We start from the raw sequence: 19,122 nt of genomic DNA on the forward strand, positions 1-19,122 counted from the left end.
GTACATTGTGTAAAAGACATTTGAATCTCTATTTTTCATAACTGTCTATTTATCTGGATGTTGGATAACATCTATAAAAGCAAAACAAAAAACAGGCAAAATTCTGTGTATTTGGCTATCAATGTTTGCATACATTTAGCAAATTACAGGGTACTAGTTTGGTAACACGCATTGTTTTGTGTTTTGTGTTCAAAACTTCGACCAAGATGGTTCTTTATTCCTACTGTTATTGTAGAAGTGTCTCTAGAATTGGGTGTGATGACTTTGGATAACTTCACTATATAAAACTCAGTATAAGTAAGATGAAGTTGCTGGTGTTATCTCCAAGCATCATATAATTTTCTACATCATGTAATCTATTTTGGGGGAGAGGGTTGACCATAAGTAATAACATGTTATATTTTTATGTGATATCCTTTGTGCTAAACATATTTCAAATTTCAGCAAAGTCACATGCTAGCTTTGTGACTGTCCTCTAGAATCTCTGAAAATCATTTCTCTCATTTGTAAAACTGGAATATAATATCTACTTCTCAACTTATTTGAGGATTACTTTAAAGTATTTTAATAGGATTATTAAAATGGAATGGACACATAATAAATAATATCCTTACCACAGAATAATTTTCACATCTTTCTCAGATATATATATAGGCTCAAAAGTCTTCAATGATTATAAAATAGATCTACATCTCAATTGTAAAGAAGCTTTTAGATAAAGATTTCATAATTTCCTTTGAGGTAAACATTTCTTTCTAAATGTATGAGATATAATAAAGGCATTTAACATCAGGCGACTATTTTCACCTGTTGGGCCATATTTTACATTTTTAAATACTTACGTTCTCTTTCACATATTACTTCTTTTCTGAATTTTTAATTTGGGTCATAAGACTAAAAAGGGAAAGAAATGTTCCTTACTTAATGAGATAGAAATTAATAAAGTATATACATATAGAAGAATTTGGTTTTCTTTTTTTTTTGGAAAACCTATACACCAAAGTCAACTGAGGATGGGCACATATATCGTTATCAAAAATGGCTCTTGAGCAGTTTGACTAGAGGACATTTTCAAGGCAGCAAATCGATCAAAGCAGTTATTTTCTCCAGATTTTAACACAAAGCAACATCAAATAACTTTGTTTTGCTGGTTTAATTTTCTTGTCTGCTTTGAACTAGAAGTAAAATATATTGACTGAGGCTTTGTGTCCTCAAGTAAAATTATGAGTCTTTGCTCCAGAATCCACTTGAAGAAACTCATGAATAGTTGAAGAAAACATAGCTGAAAGTATTTTTCTTGCTTCTCTACTTAGTGACATTTTTGTAATCTTGAATTTTTAGAGCTTCAGGCAGATAATCAAAATATCTGTGGCCTATCTGTATGGCTAGCCTATCATTTATATATTTATTCAAACAATGTGAGTTTCATATAAAAAACTTAAATGCTCTTTAGTTATGTAGTCCATTTTAGCAAAAGTCTACATAATAAAGAGCATGTAGATTTTAAAATATATTAGAAAATTTCCAGAGATCATGTGAATTTTTCACTTAACTGTCCATATGTGGAGGCATATTTTCTCAGGATTTTATTTTTCCTTGTGCCAAATATTGCCAGTTATCTGGTTTAGGAAATGTTATGACTATGACTGATTATTACTAAATTTATTTGTACTAACGAACTTGTGATCATTTTAAATGGTTATATTATTCTTTATATTTATACTATTTAATTCATGATTTTATTTTTAGTTTTAATACTATCATTATTTATAATATTAAAAATAGCCATATTTATGAAAGAGAGGAAAGAATTTTACTTCTCTAGTAATAGTGACTTGGGAAAGTCTTATAGGCTCATGGGATTGAGTATTATTATTTTCCATGCCAATTTTAAGTACTGGGAGAACAAAAATCAGCAATTAAATTTGTTTCCTTACTTATGATTTTTTTTGAAATAGTCTGAATCTCTATTTTCTTACACTGATTGTGGGAATTGCATGTGTTGAATTCTAGGCAACAGGTTATGTGGGGATAATAGGAGACACAGGAGTATGTGAATTTCCTATTTGAATTCCCAATTGCATTCACTTATTTAGGGGTTGCTGTAGTGACAATAGAAAGAGCTAAAATGATGTGTTGGAAGATCATTGACTTGGGAGTGTCAGGAGCTCTTCCTCATGTATGGAGTTGCGACAAACATGTTTTTTTGCTAGAACATATGCCCATCCATCTTGTGCCCCTTAAAATAATTCTTCAAATTTATTTAGAGCCTGTCTAAAAAAAATTCAATATAGTTCAGGAACATATAATATCATCATTTACATACTATCTTTTGGTAGAAAAATTAACTGCCTTGGTGCATGATAAAGCTGATAATGACTAGATTAAATAAAATGATCAGGATCTCTCAGGAAGTCAGTAATTGGATAAAAATATGAATTAATTTTCAAACTGATAATATATATCATTAAATAGCACTGACCAAGGTCCTGTAACTCAGGTGAAAATCACAGATTTCAATGAACTTTGCTATGAGACTCTATTGAATTTCCATGTATTTTTCACTTATAGAAAATTGCCTTAACCCTTTATTTTATTTTGCATACGAAATCTTTATGTTTCTAAGTAACTTACTAATGCTTAAAAACAGTTGACCAAAAAAATGTCCATTTAATTATTACAGTGATGTAATTTTTCAGCATTTTTTAAAAGATAGCATTGGAAATTTTAACTTTTATTTCTTATTTCTGACAGACTAAAATGCAGATACTGAAAAAATAATTGATAAATCTAGCTTCCTTTTCCTACATTACTCATTCCACAATGAAAGGGTTGTTTTAAGTGCCTAGAATGAACAATGAATAGAACAGACAAAAATTCATCCCAATTCAGAATTTACATTCTAGAATGACAAAACAGATACTAAAAAAGAAAGTGAGTAATTATATATTAAATAAATGGTGATAAAAGCTTTGGAGGTAAAGGGTTTTGAGACTGTCTGGAAAGGGTGGTGGAATTTATTACTTTTTTCTAATGACCATTGAAAGCAGGGTATTTGAGGAGAGAACTAGAAGAAGTGAAGGAGTTATCCACAAAGGTAGAGTAAAGAAGTTACAGAAGTTAAAATCAGACTCAGAGTCTCAGGCCAAAGCAGTAAAAGAATAAAGAACCCAGTGTCTAGAGCAGAGTATCTTAGGCAGTAACGGTAGGAGATGGACATGGTGGGCAAATCCTTTGGGGTTTAATTGCCATTGTAAAGACAATTTTTTTTTTTTAAGGTGTGCAGCCAGTGGCGAGTTTTAAGCTGTTGAGTAACAAGATTTTGTTATATTGTTAAAAGATCACCTTGTCTGCTCTATTGTAAATAGGCTGGTCACTGGCAAGGCAGGGTTAGAAACAGGAAGTTCAGCTCTTTTAAAATTCTGGCAAGACATGATGGTACCTAGGAGTGTGGAATAGGTGGGTTATGGCTGTGTTTGTAGGGTTTGATGTACATTAGATGTGGAGATGTTCCACAAACACTGAAGTCAAGAGTGACTCCAAGATTTGGGCAGAGCAACTAAAAAATATAGGGTCAGCTGACTTCAACTTTGAAAGAAGAGAAAACAGCAGTTTGATTTTGGACATGTTAAGTGTGGGATTCCCGTTATATATTTTGCAAGTGGAGTTTCAAGCCTGCGTTTGAGATTCAGTTTAAACTTTAGAGGAGAGGTACAAGCTGAGGATGTAATTTAGTTTTCATCAGTGCATAGATGCTATTCAAAGCATGTGATCAAATGAGATCATCTAGACAATTGGTGTAACTACAAAAGAAAGGAGATCCAAGCACTCTTTTGAGATCAAGGAGATGATAATAACTAGCCATACAACTGTAACGGCAACAAATACAGAGACTGAGAATTACTAGGAAGCTGGTAGGAGAATCAAAATGAATCTGGGTAACTGAGCCACATTTCACATTAATGGAAAGATTAAATCCCCTGAGTAATCATTTCTTTTTTTTAAGAGATCATTATTGGAGTATAATTGTGTCACAATACTGTCTTAGTTTCTGTTGCACAACAAAGTGAATCAGCCATATGCATACATATGTCCCCATATCCCCTCCCTCTTGAGCCTTCCTCCCACCCTCCCTATCCCACCCCACTAGGTGGTCACAAAGCACGGAGCTGATCTCCTTGTGCTATGCGGCTGCTTCCCACTAGCTAACTATTTTACATTTGGTAGTGTATATATGTCGATGCTACTCTCACTTTGCCCCAGCTTCCCCCTCCCACCCCATGTCCTCAAGTCCATTCTCTATGTCTACCTCTTTATTCTCGCCCTGCAACTAGGTTCATCAGCACCTTTTTTTTTTAGATTCCATGTATATGCGTTAGCATACAGTATTTGTTTTTCTCTTTCTGACTAACTTCACTCTGTATGACAGACTGTAGGTCCATACACCACACTACAAATAACTCAGTTTTGTTTCTTTTTCTGGCTGAGTAATATTCCATTGTATCTATGTGCCACATCGTCTTTAACCATTCATCTGTCAATGAACATTTAGGTTGCTTCCATGTCCTGGCTATTGTAAATAGTGCTGCAATGAACACTGTGGTACATGTCTCTTTGAACTATGGTTTTCTAAGAGTATTTGCCAAGTAGTGGAATTGCTGGGTCATATGGTAGTTCTACTTTTAGTTTTTTAAGGAAACTCAACACTGTTTTCCATAGTGGTTGTATCAATTTACATTCTCACCAACAGTGCAGGAGGGTTCCCTTTTCACCACACCCTTTCCAGAATTTATTCTTTCTAGATATTTTGATAATGGTCATTCTGACTGGCGTAAGGTGATACCTCATTGTGGTTTTGATTTGCATTTCTCTAATAATTAGTGATGTTAAGCATCTTTTCATGTGGCTCTTGGCTATCTGTATGTCTTCCTTGGTGAAATGTCTATTTAGGTCTTCTGCCCATTTTTTTTTTTTTTTTTTTTTTTTTTGGCGGTATGCGGGCCTCTCACTGTTGTGGCCTCTCCCGTTGCGGAGCACAGGCTCCGGACGTGCAGGCTCAGCGGCCATGGCTCGCGGGCCCAGCTGCTCCGCAGCATGCGGGATCTTCCCCGGACCAGGGCACGAACCCATGTCCCCTGCATCGGCAGGCGGACTCTCAACCACTGCGCCACCAGGGAAGCCCCATTTGTGTAACTTTTGAAATATGCTGACTTTGCTTCTCTTTTGGCCTTCCATATAAATTTTAGAATCAGGTCATCGTTTCTTACAGAACTCTTAATATTTTTATTAAAATTGGATCAAATCTGTTTATCAAATTATATAATACATTATATTATATATACTTATATATATATATACAGTATATTATATATACTTCATTATTGTATTTACTTTTCCTATCTGTAACATATCTCTCAGTTTTATATACATTTATATACTTTACATTTTTCTCTTTACCACCAAGCATCCAAGAGAAAATATTGCGCACATCCACATTGACTTTCTGTCTTTCAAAATAATCTCTTCCCCAATTGCCACCATATCCAAATGGTCAGGGACCCATGCTGATATAATTTCAAAATTTATCCAAAATTTGACCACTTTTCATTACCTCTGCTGCTACCATAAATCACATCCATACTGGATTATTGCCAATAGCCTTTTAAATGATCTCCCTGCTTTCACTCTTGCTTCTGTATGTTAAAATAAAATTTAGATCATGCCACTCCATTGTTATAAATCCTTTAATGCTAAAATAGACTACAAGATCCTCTACCATGACATCCTGTTATTATTCTGATCTTTCATCTATTTTTTGCCACCATGCTCTTTCTGTCCCAGTACTCTGGCCTTCTTGGATAATTCTACTTCAGGACCTTTGCACATACAAATCTCTCTGCCTTGGATGTTCTTACCCTTACAATCTCCAGTTCTTACTGATATTTCAACTTATCCATGAGGTCTTCACTGATCTCCCCATTTAATTTACAAAGCTCTCACAAATGTTATTTCTTGCTGCTAATCTATCGTTCTCCACAGACTTATTAACATTTCATATGCTGTATGTTTCATTGACTTACTTTTTGAGTGAATATAAACTCTATAATGCCAGAAATCTTTGTCAATTTTTTTTAAGGCTCTACCATTGGAGTAGAGCATTACTTTACTCAGTATAATTCCAGACACATAGTAGGAATCCTATGAATATTTGTTGAATGAACAAATAAATGAATAAATAAATGGCTATTCTAGATATTTCTAAATCCTATCAAATAGTGATTATCTTGGCAAAGAAATTAACTATGGCATTTGCTTCTTCATTAACATTTTTATATACAGTCAATAAACAATATATTTTCAATGAACATCAAATCTTTTGTACAACTTACACAGTAAATTGTACTCAAGATGTGATGTGATCACAATGTGCATCCTTGTCTATTTATTTTAACCTGTGCTTTCACTTAATCTACTAGAGTAGCTATATATTTCTGGTCACAAAAGTCTTCTCCTATGCTTCTATACAGCCTCACCATTTATTATTTTTTTTTAATTTCCTCTTCTTCTTTCAGACTCATCCATCTCCTTTGAAATATTCCACCATGCCTGTTTACCTTATAGTGTAAAGACATGAGTTCCACTGATTAAAAATATCTTTATTATACCAATAAATCCAAGCCTAATCTTTCTTGTTATCTTTCTAAATTTATTATTAGCTCCCAATAGTTATCCTGATACATTCAGTTATTTTTTTCACAAAATATTTTTAAGACATTGAAAGTTACATCAGCACAAAACCACCTCAGGTTACCCCTATGGTTAAGAAACATCAAAACCCAAGAGGAATGATTCTAAACACATATAAAATAGTAGAGTCACTGACCTTCGCACAGTGGACAAGGTTTTCAGTCCTTACCATGCTGGAGGTTTTCTTTCTGAAACAAAGGGGGAAAAGGCAATATATGGGCCCAGTGTCTTTTCCAAGATGTACAGCTGTCAATTACCCTTTTTCAGAAGGTTTGTAAGAAGAGAAGTCACACCTTTAACGGCTAACATTGCAAAAAGCTGTCTAAAATTAGACAATAGCTAGAAGATAACTAGCTCTATATTTTGAAATATTGGTTTTAAAGTAAAACTGAAAATTTCTGTTTGTATCAAAGTTTGTCTAATAACAATGACTATAATAATAGCAGCTAACATTTATAGAACACTTGCTTTGTGCAGGCAGTGTCCAAAGCATCTTACATATATTAGTTTTTGTCCCTGCTCACCTAAGGATGATTTGTTTTTTATATGTTGAGATATTAATTCATTTAAAGACAGAGCGTGGCAACTCAAAAAGCTGAAAAATTATTATTGAGCCTTTTATGAATGCAGGAAGTGGACCCAAATGATTAAGAATTTTATCCCTGGCATTCCTTCTCCTTTGCAATTCATTTGAAACTATCATTAATGCAAATGACTCCATCACTGAAAATCTTTAAAAACTGAATGCAAAGGAAATAGTTGTTAATTTGTTGGTTTCCCATGTTTTGGAGGGTCTTTTTCTGGATACAAAGATATAAATGTTTTTGTATCTGCATATACCTTAAATTTGGCATGAGAGACAGAGCAAGAACACAATAAACTGAATGCAAAGGAAGGAGAAAAAATGCCATGAAGTAAATGGAAAAAATATATACTCCAGGAGGACACAGTATGAGACTGGAAAATATCAGCATTATTTAGTTAGAGCTGATAAAGAGGAAGGTAATATGTGGATAAAATTTTGAATAATGATTCATTTTTGGTATTAATGGAAAGAAGATATGTCTCCTTACAAAATTCAGAAATACAAAATGGATTTAAAGTAGAGTGAGAATATAAATTCTGCTGAAAAATGAGTAATACTTCAAAAGTTTGTAAATACAATTTAAGAAGGAGGAAATAAGAACTTGAAAACCATGTTTGTTGATTACGAGTACTGAAATCATAAACATATTAGAACACCTACAATTAGATGCATTGAAATTCAATATTTATGGGGCATACTCACCCTAATGATCACCTAGGACAACATTCTTATGAAACTTGAGGTATAGGACTGGTAGATGACTGAATTGTGAGGCTTCCTCTCTTAGAAATTTTAGAAAGATATATGAGACACTTAACAATGAGAATAGCATCCATTAGGGAGTGCCAATCTTGTGCTAAAAATTTTCATGGATGAAGAGAGCAGACTAAACCATGGGAGCTATTCGTAATTTTTATTTATTTATTTTACTTATTTTGGTTTTGGCTGCGTTGGGTCTTCATTGCTGTGTGTGGGCTTTCTCTAGTTGCAGCGAGCAGGGGCTACTGTTGGTTGTGGTGTGTGGACTTTTCATCGTGGTGGCTTCTCTTGTTGCAGAGCACAGGCTCTAAGCACGTGGGCTTCAGTAGTTGTAGCATGCAGGCTCAGTTGTTGTGACTTGCGGGCTCTAGAGTGCAGGCTCAGTAGTTGTGGTGCATGGGCTTAATTGCTCCATGGCATGTGTGATCTTCCTGGACCAGAGATCAAACCTGTGTCCCCTGCATTGGCAGGTAGATTCTTAACCACTGCGCCATCAGGGAAGCCCAACTATTGGTAAATTTAACATTAAAGAGTATGTTCTAAATAAAACACACATATTTTTTAATATTACTTTTTTAAATATGAGAATCTGTGATTTTAACTACACATTGGAAGATGAGGAGTCAACACTCAGTATCCTTTTATTTAACTCAGAAGTTGATGCTTATTGTTTTACTTTTCCCAGAACCTATTACTTCCTTCTGTTTGTCCATACTCTACCTGCAGCTAGAGGTCACAGTGAAAGTTGAGAAACTCTCACTTCCATATCTACTAAAAGGCAAAAAAAAAAAAAAAAAAATTCAAAGCTGAGAAATTACAATCTTTCTTTTGCACTTTTAAAATTGTTTTTTAGGAAAAAAAGGTGTCCCTCTATTTCTGTTTGCTAAGCATGCAAATGAGAGATGCTGTCCATTTATTGGGAAGAAAACCGGTGAAGGTGAATGAAGTTGCTCACATAGTGAAAAGGAAAGACCAGGAATGAAGAGAGATTCATAAGCAATACTATTTTCCAGGAATCTCTTCCCTTGTTGATGTTTTGATTTCCGTTCGTTTAAGGCTATGAAATATGCAGCACTCAGTTTATAAATCCCCTTTTCTGGACTAAGCTTTTACAAGTATTGTTTTTCATCTCATCATGACTCTCTCCATTAATTCAAATATGACCTTTTTGACTTATCATAGCCATGTGAGTCTCCCTCACAGCCACATGAAAATTATGTGTGTAGAAAAATATGAAGCCAGCAAAGAAGGGTAAATAACCAATGTGAAGAAAAAAATAATGTCATCATTTTTCTGTTATTTTTAATTTGCATGTGTGTGCATGTGTTTTGTGAGGCTTTGCAAATAAAGGAACAGATTATAGAATCATAGAATCAAAGAATATTTAAACCAAAGGCAACATATTAGAGCGTTTACTCTAAGTCCATAATTTTAACTGGATGATAAAGATAAAATATTTGAACAAGATTTTCTAGGCTACATCTGACTGAGTAACAGAGAAAAGGGGCAGAATCAAATAGCATTCAAAATGTAGTAACCTTTGAAAAGGTGAATGAATTGGCAAATTAATATTTTGTGGGGTTAAGGTACAAAGGGTACCTTATGGATGTAAAAACATATTTAAAAATTATGTTCATATTTTTACTTGACAAGTATAAGTAAAACTAATTTCTTAGCATCACAAGTATTCAAAATTTATTTTTTTTCCCTTGATGTTTTCTACAAGTATGATTCAGTATTTCACTCTTTTACTATTAGATTCAAAAATAAAGTAGATTTTAATAAGCCACACTGTGAATTGCTAACTCCTGGGAAAATTTTTCTGTACTGATGTTGGGATCTTTGACATTTCCCCCAAGTGAAAATTCATCATTTCTTTAAGATAGTTTTTCTTAATAGAAATGTATCTTGGCCTATAGCATTTTACACACAAAAATGATGTATCCTTTAACATTTTTGTAACCTTGAACTTCTTTAGAAAATAAGAGAAATGCAAATGTTTCACACTGAAAACTGACAATAGATATTTAAAAATTCCTGAATACCAGGCCAAATATGTTTAACTTTCAATGATAAAAAAAGTGAGGGTTTTAAATAAATTTTAAGTGAAGGAACTGATAATTCTCCTTTGCTCCCCGAAATATCTGCCATAGACTATTTTTAGCTCTATGTTCAGAAAACATATTAAAGTGGGTAATAAATCACATTACTATTTCTATGTATATATTATAAAATCTAGGGCTTCCCTGGTGGTGCAGTGGTTGGGAGTCCGCCTGCCGATGCAGGGGACGCGGGTTCGTGCCCCGGTCCAGGGGGATCCCGCATGCCACGGAGCGGCTGGGCCCATGAGCCATGGCCGCTGGGCCTGCGCGTCCGTAGCCTGTGCTCCGCAGCGGGAGAGACCACAGCAGTGAGAGGCCCGCGTACCACCCCCGTGCCAAAAAAAAAAAAAAAAATCTGAAGTTTCTAAAGTATAAGGCCAGCTCTTAATTTTAAGAGTTGGCCATTGACACTATTATTTCTGTTCCTTAATCATTTATTTATTGATTGCACAGCTATTAGGTGTCTAACACTATGCTAAGTCCCAGAGATGGAAACCAGCAGGACAAAATGGAAGTATATTATCCATTGGAAGTGTATAAAAAATGGTAGCATCCTGGTCTAGAATGCGTCAGGCCAGGCTTCCTGTAAAAATGAAGTCTAAGCAGAGTTACAGGAAAGCAGTTTGACAAGTAAGAGCGCAGGAGAGGAATTACTAGAAGATTTAGTAGGTACACAAATAATGGTCCCAGGAAATACCATGTTAGAAGATTAAGATACAGGAAATAATTTGGCTCATCTGAAAAAACTGTAAGAATACAAACTAACAGGAGCTGAGAAAAAAAGGGAAGATCGGGAAGAAAAGACCTGGTGCACAACATAGTCAAGGATCACATTCTGAAAGTTTTGTAAACAACAATAGGACAATACAAACATAATCTTATCTAGGGTTGTGACATGATGAGGTTTATGTTCTGGGGAAGTATCCAAGATGTTTCTTAAATTATTCACAATCCATACCACAGCTCCCTCCTTTCTAATAAATCATTTCTTTCTGTGGCAGTTCATTATTTCTGATTGTGTCCAGCACGTTTTGCATATTATGTTTTGTGTCTATTAGGTTTGTCTAAAACCTATGGAAAGCACTGATTTTTTTTAAATTTTAGCAAGCAATCTGGCCACAAGTTGGCAACGGACCTTCTGTAGACTGTAGTTCTAATATCAGTTCAGTTTTCACAGCTTTCCCATCTTATTCAGATCTGCCCCTGCACATGTTTTCTATAAAAATATCTGTCTTTTTCTTATTGACTTACAGGAAATTTATATATATATTGGATATATTTTGCAAATATCTTCTACTCTCTGAACCTGTTTTTACCTCTCATTTGATATCTTTCAATGAACACATATTCTTGACTTTAAAAGAGTCCACTTTATCAATATATTTTATGATTTGTGTTGTTTGGGCCAGGCTTAAGAAAACTTCTTTGATAAAGAACATCTCCAAAAATCTACAACTAACATCACACTTAATGGTGATAAACTAGATGCCTTTTCTCAAAATGCCTTTTCATTTGTTAATTACAGACATCAAAAGTCTTAAATTCGCAATATGAAAATCAATCTTTGTATGTGAAACAACTGTTCCATATAACAACCTATAAGAACATTTATATACATATCTCAGGCTTGATACATATCTGACCAACAAACTGATTTAAAGTTTATTGGGAAAGGCAAAAGACCTAGAAGAGCCAGTACCACAAGGAAGAAGAACAAAGTTGGAGGACTCAATCTACCCAATTTCAACATTTACTATAAAGTTACAGTAATCATTACACTAAGGTATTGAAAAAAAGAATAGACACATAGGTCAATGGAACATAGTAGACAGTCAAAAATATTTTGTCAAAGAAACAAAGGTAATTTAATGGAGAAAGAGTTTTCAATAAATGGTGCTGGAAAAATTGGATATTCACATGCAAAAAGAAATAAATCTACATATAGAATTTACAATTTTGACAAAAATTAACTCTAAATGGTTCATAGACCTAAATATAAATACAAAACTATGAAACATATAGATGAAAACATAGGACAGATGATTTGTGTCCTTGCAATTAATGATTTTTCAGTTACATCAGAAATATGATCCATGAAAGAAAAACTTGATTTAAGTTGGACTTACTTAATTAAAATTAAAAGGTCTGCTCTGTGAAAGAAGAATGAAAAGACAAGATGCAGACTGGCAAAAAAAAGAGTATTTGTAAAACACATATTTGATAAAGGACTTGCCTCCAAAATACACAAGAATGCTTAAAACTCAACATTAGGCAAATAAACAACCCAATTAAAAAATAGGCAAAGGATCTGAACAAACACCTCAGCTAAGAATATATACATGTGGCACCTAAGCACATGAAAAGATGAACAACATCCTTTATCATTAGCAAAGCAGGTAGGACCCTCTAGGTCATAGGAAGAATACTGGATTGTATTCCAAGTGTTATTTCATTCCTAGTGATGGGAGATTATCGAGCATAGAAATAATGCAATGAGGTTTATGTTTTAGATGATTGTTCTAGTTTCTGAAAGGTTAGATTTATCGAGGTCAAGAGGGAAAGCAGAGAGGCTCTTTAGGAGGCTTGGGAAATATTTGAGGAAGAGATGATGATGCTTAGATAAGAGTAATAACAGTCAACATGACTACATGTGCATATTTAGAATATATATAAACATATATTTTTCTAAGATGGATGTTGCTGGTGAGAATAAATGAGGCAAAATAGAAAGGAGGATGACTCCAGATGGCAAGTGGTGGTGATATTTCCTGAAGTAGAGACCATATGGGAGGCGGAAGAGTCAGGGATGCATAGCTGCTTTAGCTAAATTTGAGATGCCTACCAAACATCCAAGGGGATGTCAAACACACAGTAAAATAAGCAAGTCTGGCATTTGGAGGAGAGTTTGAGGCTGAATACAGATGGAATTTTAAGCCACAGGACTGGAATATATATAAATGTTTATATCAATAGACTTCCTAGGTTGCTATCCAAATAATGTGCTGTTTTTGAATAGTTAATTTTAGTAAGTTTCAAAGATGAATGGTCAAGAGTAAATTCTTGAGATAGGTTTTCAAAGTTTCACTTTTTCGACCGGGACTATTTCTTCTTTTTGCGTTTATTAAGTTGGCAATCTTTTTTCCCCTCTGAACATGAAAAGCTGAACTGTTACATCACAGCATTGTTCATTTGTGTAATCTGCCACATCTGTATTCAGAACATCTAAGTCAAGCTTTTCACTTCTAACTCTTTTTAAATCACTCATTAAACCATGATTTGGGGAATGCATTTTGTCAATATTTGAATTATTGCACATTTTGAAGAATTATGTTTGTTTATTGGATGGTTGATATATCACTTAAAGCCAGATAAAGAAAACTGAAACAACCCTGACTACCTTAATTAGCAGGTGATTTAATACTGGTAATTTGGTGCATACCAATGCATTTCAAGGGCTTGGAGACTGCTGTTCAGGATGAGTTCAAGAATACACTGCAGAAGTTGCGACTCAAGAATTAGGAAGCTATTTCTGTTAGAACTATTACAAATTCTTGATAAGAAGAGAATTAAAACTGGGAGAACTGCTTGCTGGATTGGGCCTCACTTGGCACAACCAACTCTCCATCACTCAAGAAGCTCAAGAGGGGACATGAAATGCAAGGACTCTAACAATTTTGCTAGCAGCGCCAGGAGAAGGATCAGGAAGAAGGCCTCATTTCACTTTCTGTGTCTAGATCTTCCACAGGTGCATCCATTTGGGAAGCCTAATCACATCCAAAACACTAGCTGTGAGCCTGAGAAAAAAATTATTTTTCCAATATTTCCCCATTATATATATATTTTTTTATTTGCTTTGTTGCTTTTTATTCCCTGTTCAGATTTTACTGACGGGGAGATACACTGAAAGAGAAGACAGATGCTGGGTAAGCCATTCCACAGTATCTAGTATAATTTTATTTTTATTTTTACTGTTTGCTTGTAGGGTCTATCATAAATAGGGCTTATATAGAAGCATACTAATATGAATAAACACTCCAGTCACATTTTGACTTGCAAGTAAGCAGTCATGTGTTACCCTTGGCCACCAATTTGAGTGTGTGTGCATGTATGTTATAACAACACAGTATTGAAAATTACCATAGTATTGAAAATTCTGGAGCCTATTTCCAAAAATATTATGGGCATTTTACTTATAAATATGTATACCTATAAATATATGCAATTTACCTATGAATATATTATATACATACATATATATAATTGTTTAAATTTTTCTCAGCACATAGTACAGAATCCGACTGATAGTAGATGCTCAATAAATATTTGTGGGATACTTTCAAAGCCATATAGATTTTTATAATAGATTGACCCATCATTTCATTTGTTGTAAGTCTATTTTATCATTTATATATCTTTAGATCTAAACAATGAACACTACTGATTTGTGAAAGCTATGTTAAGAAATATGCTTAATCAAATAAATGTCCCTTTTAGAAATTTCATCCCACATAAACATTCCAATGAACCTGTATGTCTCATTATTTCATTTCTTTATTTTAAAATTCTTTCCATTAACAATTTTGCATATGAAAACCTACTAATAATATGTTATAAAATTGATGATTGTGAATTTTACTTATAGGCAGAATCCCCACTTGTCTTTTCCTTGAATGGTTGGCAAGAAAAATCTAGCTCAAGAGACTGTCAAGAGGAAGTACTTGAAATTTCTTCTCTATCCTATATTTGTGCAGATTGTTATTTATATCTGGTGGTAAAGTGGAAAATTAGGCTAATTCTTACCTCAATGCTCTGATATTTAAATCTCCTGAAATGAGTATTTGTTATGATGATTGATAGAATGATTATACAAGATCTTAAGTAGCCACGATTACATTGTGAATTCTCATGGTTAAATTTATTCAAGTGTTTTAAACTGCCGATAGCCTCCAAAATTAGTGAACACTAACCCATAAAAGGTATTAGAATAAATTTATAAGATTGAAAGTCTCTCCAGATTTTTGTTCTGAAATGTATCCCAGTATGGCGAATTATTTGATTAAACTTAACTACTGAAGAACTTCTAGAAATGTTTCTCTATTATTTTATAATATTTCAGAATACAAAAAATAAGTTGTAATATCTTTAAACATCTCTGATGTGTATTAAATACTACATAAAATATTCAATGGCTAATAGACTACATTTTAAAGAGTGTTTCAAAGAACTGTACTGCGATTATTTTCAAAATTGCAATTTATTTTTTTAAGTTATTTAGTAATTTTATCCTGGTCATAAACAAAAAAAATGATTCACCTTGCTATTTTGCTATAATTAAGATGCATTCACATGTAAAAAAATCTAAAAAGTTTGACTTAACAAAGAAAAAATGTATGTGCATGTGTGTATATATAGAGCTTTACTTTAGTATAATTACTGTATGTATATATATATAACTATATATATCCACATATATATGCATACATACACATATGTCTCTTAGTAGTTTTCTAGAACTATTAATGTCTGTTACAGAAATTCAGGAAACCATTTTGTCTTGGCCAAAATAAATGGTTTACTGGACTATGGACAAACTTTAAAACATCCTGGCACCATTGAACATGCAAAACCTGACAATAGTGACTCAGCTTTTCCTACAAAAATGAGTTAAATGTGACTGTGGTTAGATTCTGTGGTTTGTATTAGATCCTTCATCGTTTTAAAGTTTCCTTGAATTTTCACCTTTGTGTTTTCCTAGCAATCCAAACACCATTTCCTTCTTTCCTCTGTTTCATTATATTTTTACTTTCACAATTGTAAGTACTTGAGGCAGTTCTTTTTTTCTTATTTAAGATCTTTTAGAATCAAAACAAGCAAAAACAACTATGTTTCTAATATTTTTACATCTATTCAGACTGAAAGTTTTAATTTTGTATATCTATTGATTTAATTTTTATTAGATATTTATTGAAGTGATTTCCTGACTCAGAATGAAGAAGAGAATTACTGAAAACGTTAAATATATGTATAGTATTCTCTCTGTTTTTGTTGTTTTCCACTTAACAGCTATATTAATGTTTTTCAGTGATTTCTGAAGAATTTCTTTGCAATGCTTTCCATGTAATTATTCTTTTCTCCTACTAATTTAATTTTATCACGTCATATGCTGGCTTTGAGAATCAGGAATAAGGTGGCATTCAAGTGCTGTATGGAAAGATAAGCACTTTTTAGATATGTAGAGGTGAAATAGGGAGAGAATTTCAAGTGGTGGGGAAGCAAAAGCTAAAACATGGAGGAATAATTAGATCCTAGGACACAGAAAAGTGCTAACTAATTACCTGGATGTCGTTGAATAGATATGGTTAGATTAAAGATATCTTCAATGGAATTTTAAATATGTTTATTTAGCCTGTATCCAATTATGAACTCATCAATATTTTTTTGAACATGAGAAGAATAATCAGATTTATGCTTTAAAATTATCAGTATAAATATGGGCTAAAACATACCATACTAGGGGGAGAATCAAAGCAGACAGATGGGTTAGAGAAGTAATGAAATGTTCTTGAGTTAAGGAGACCTGGAATGAGGATAGTAGAGAGACTAAGATGAGAAGGTGAAAAGTGATTCTGAAGTGTCAGTTCTAGATTGTTTTAAGAAAATAAAATTTTTTTTAATGTTTTCTAGAATTCTATGCTTCTATGATTAATTATGAACACATTAATTATCAAATTCATCATGACCTAGAAATATAGATACAATATAGAACTAGAGCTAAGAAGACAAAATGAGACCAAAAAAATCATGATTTAAAAACAAAAAAACATTTATTTTTCAGTTGACAACCTTTAATGACTGTCTTTTGTACTATAGTGTAGGCACTACGCCAGCAATGAACTAGACACAGCCCCTTTCCTTGCAGTGCCCAATGCGGTATGGATCATGCTAAGCGAAACCAAAGTAATTTCAGGGGAAATATAATGAATTTGGTGTTTTTACCCTAGGATGCCTGACCTCATAGGGATTCATATATGAACTTGATTCTATCCATGGGCTCCAGAACCAATAGGTAACATTTATGCAAATAATCAGATATACACCATTCTACTGAGGAGATTAATAACTTTTGTCAGCTAACGATATTATTATGCTATGCTTCCCCACAAAAATTTCAAGTTAAATTAATGAAAGTTTTGAAGACAGAACTTGTGAGTGTCAGTGTATGCTGTGAAAATAAAAAAAGACCGGAGAAAGTACTATCAGAATGGTAAACAACCTCAGAGAATTCACTAATACTGAATTCAGTAGGAGGAGATTTTCAAGAAGGAAGGGATTAATACTGGCAAGTGCTGCAGAGAGGTCCAGGAGGTTGAGGATGGTGCAACTGCAATTAGCAAAAGCAATTATCTTCTTTAGGGGTATAAAGAGCAATTGTAAATTAGAGTAAAAAATCAAACTAAGAAATATATTGAAGAGGTTCTTACTGGTTTAGTTCTGACCTTCATTTTCTGTCACTACCAAGTTATACATTATGTGTTTTCTTTTAAATTCTATCTTGAGGTATTTCCTTTCAATTTTGTTGGTGTCATATCAAAATGAATGTCATATAAGCAATAAGTCCACTGATTTATAATAGATATTTGAGGTTTTATTATTATATTTCTCTTTATTGGAATACTAGATCTTACTTTTTTTTTGCAAATAACCTGGCTCTCTGGGTAAACTTAATAGTGGTTAAAGGCTTGAGCCCTGCAGTCTGGACAACTTGGTTTCAAACCTCCGATTTCTTATGACCTGGTTATATGACCTTACAGATAATATTTAATTACCCTAAACCATTTTTAATATGTCAAAAGAGGGTAAAAATATATCTATTACATTTGTTTTCCAGTAGGATTAAATTAATGATGCTTGCATTGTTCAATATATAATTGCTATATTTTTACCAGTTTAGTAGTTAGTAATTATTTCCAATTTATTGTAAAATTAATTAGACCCTTTTCTAGAATATGTCTATATATTCTACCACTCCCAAGATTTACTTGAGAATTCACATTAAGATATTTTGTTTGGATTAGAGTTTGTTTGGATTTTTTTTTTTTAATTTTTGTTTGGTTTTTTGTGTGTGTGTGAGTCTAGATTTACAAAGACATCATCCTCCTCCTTCATTAAGACATCATAATAGCTTGTTTAGTCTTTTATCTACTATCAAATTGCACTAAACATAGGTCTTCCATATTTCTTCCACGTTATGAGAGAATTATGAATTACCGTGGTTGTTTTATTTAAGATGTGTATTTTGGTAGATTGGGAAACATTTTCAAAGCCTACCACAATATCTGAGTGTCTTAGGAGGATGGAGGATCATCATGCAGGAGGTGTAGCTCCAGGTGCTTGGCGACAGGGTATTGTCTGGATCCCTCTATGGGTGTTGATGTCACATAGGATAATGGCAGAATTTGCAATTGGGAAGGAGACAGTGTCAAGTGTGAAGTATTCACTGAAAGTAAGGGGCTGCAAGTGGGTAGAGAATATGTATGAGAAGGGTTGTAGAGATGTGTGGCCAATGGCTTAAGTCTCTAAGAAGGTTATTCTGGAGTCACAAAAGGGTGGAGTGATATGAGTCTCTTCTTGAATAAACAACAACAACAACAAACCAGAGAGGTTCAACCTAAAACTATACAAAAACTGTTGTTTGCAAGTCCTCATATTGCAAACACCTCTACTCCTTGCCTTTGATTTAACAGTGACTGACAAGCCTCTGTAATCAAAAGATGGACTTAATTTTATATTTGCTGTTTTTCATTTGAACACACATTTTTTTTCACATTGTCTGTCTTCTCTGACATAAGTACCAATCACTAAGAGATACCCACTTGCCATGATGCTTATGGTAATGGCGGTTTGGGCCCTGGGCATCACAAGAGCAGC

Source organism: Phocoena sinus, chromosome 5 (assembly GCF_008692025.1).
Source record: "Phocoena sinus isolate mPhoSin1 chromosome 5, mPhoSin1.pri, whole genome shotgun sequence".
NCBI classification, from domain to species: domain Eukaryota; kingdom Metazoa; phylum Chordata; class Mammalia; order Artiodactyla; family Phocoenidae; genus Phocoena; species Phocoena sinus.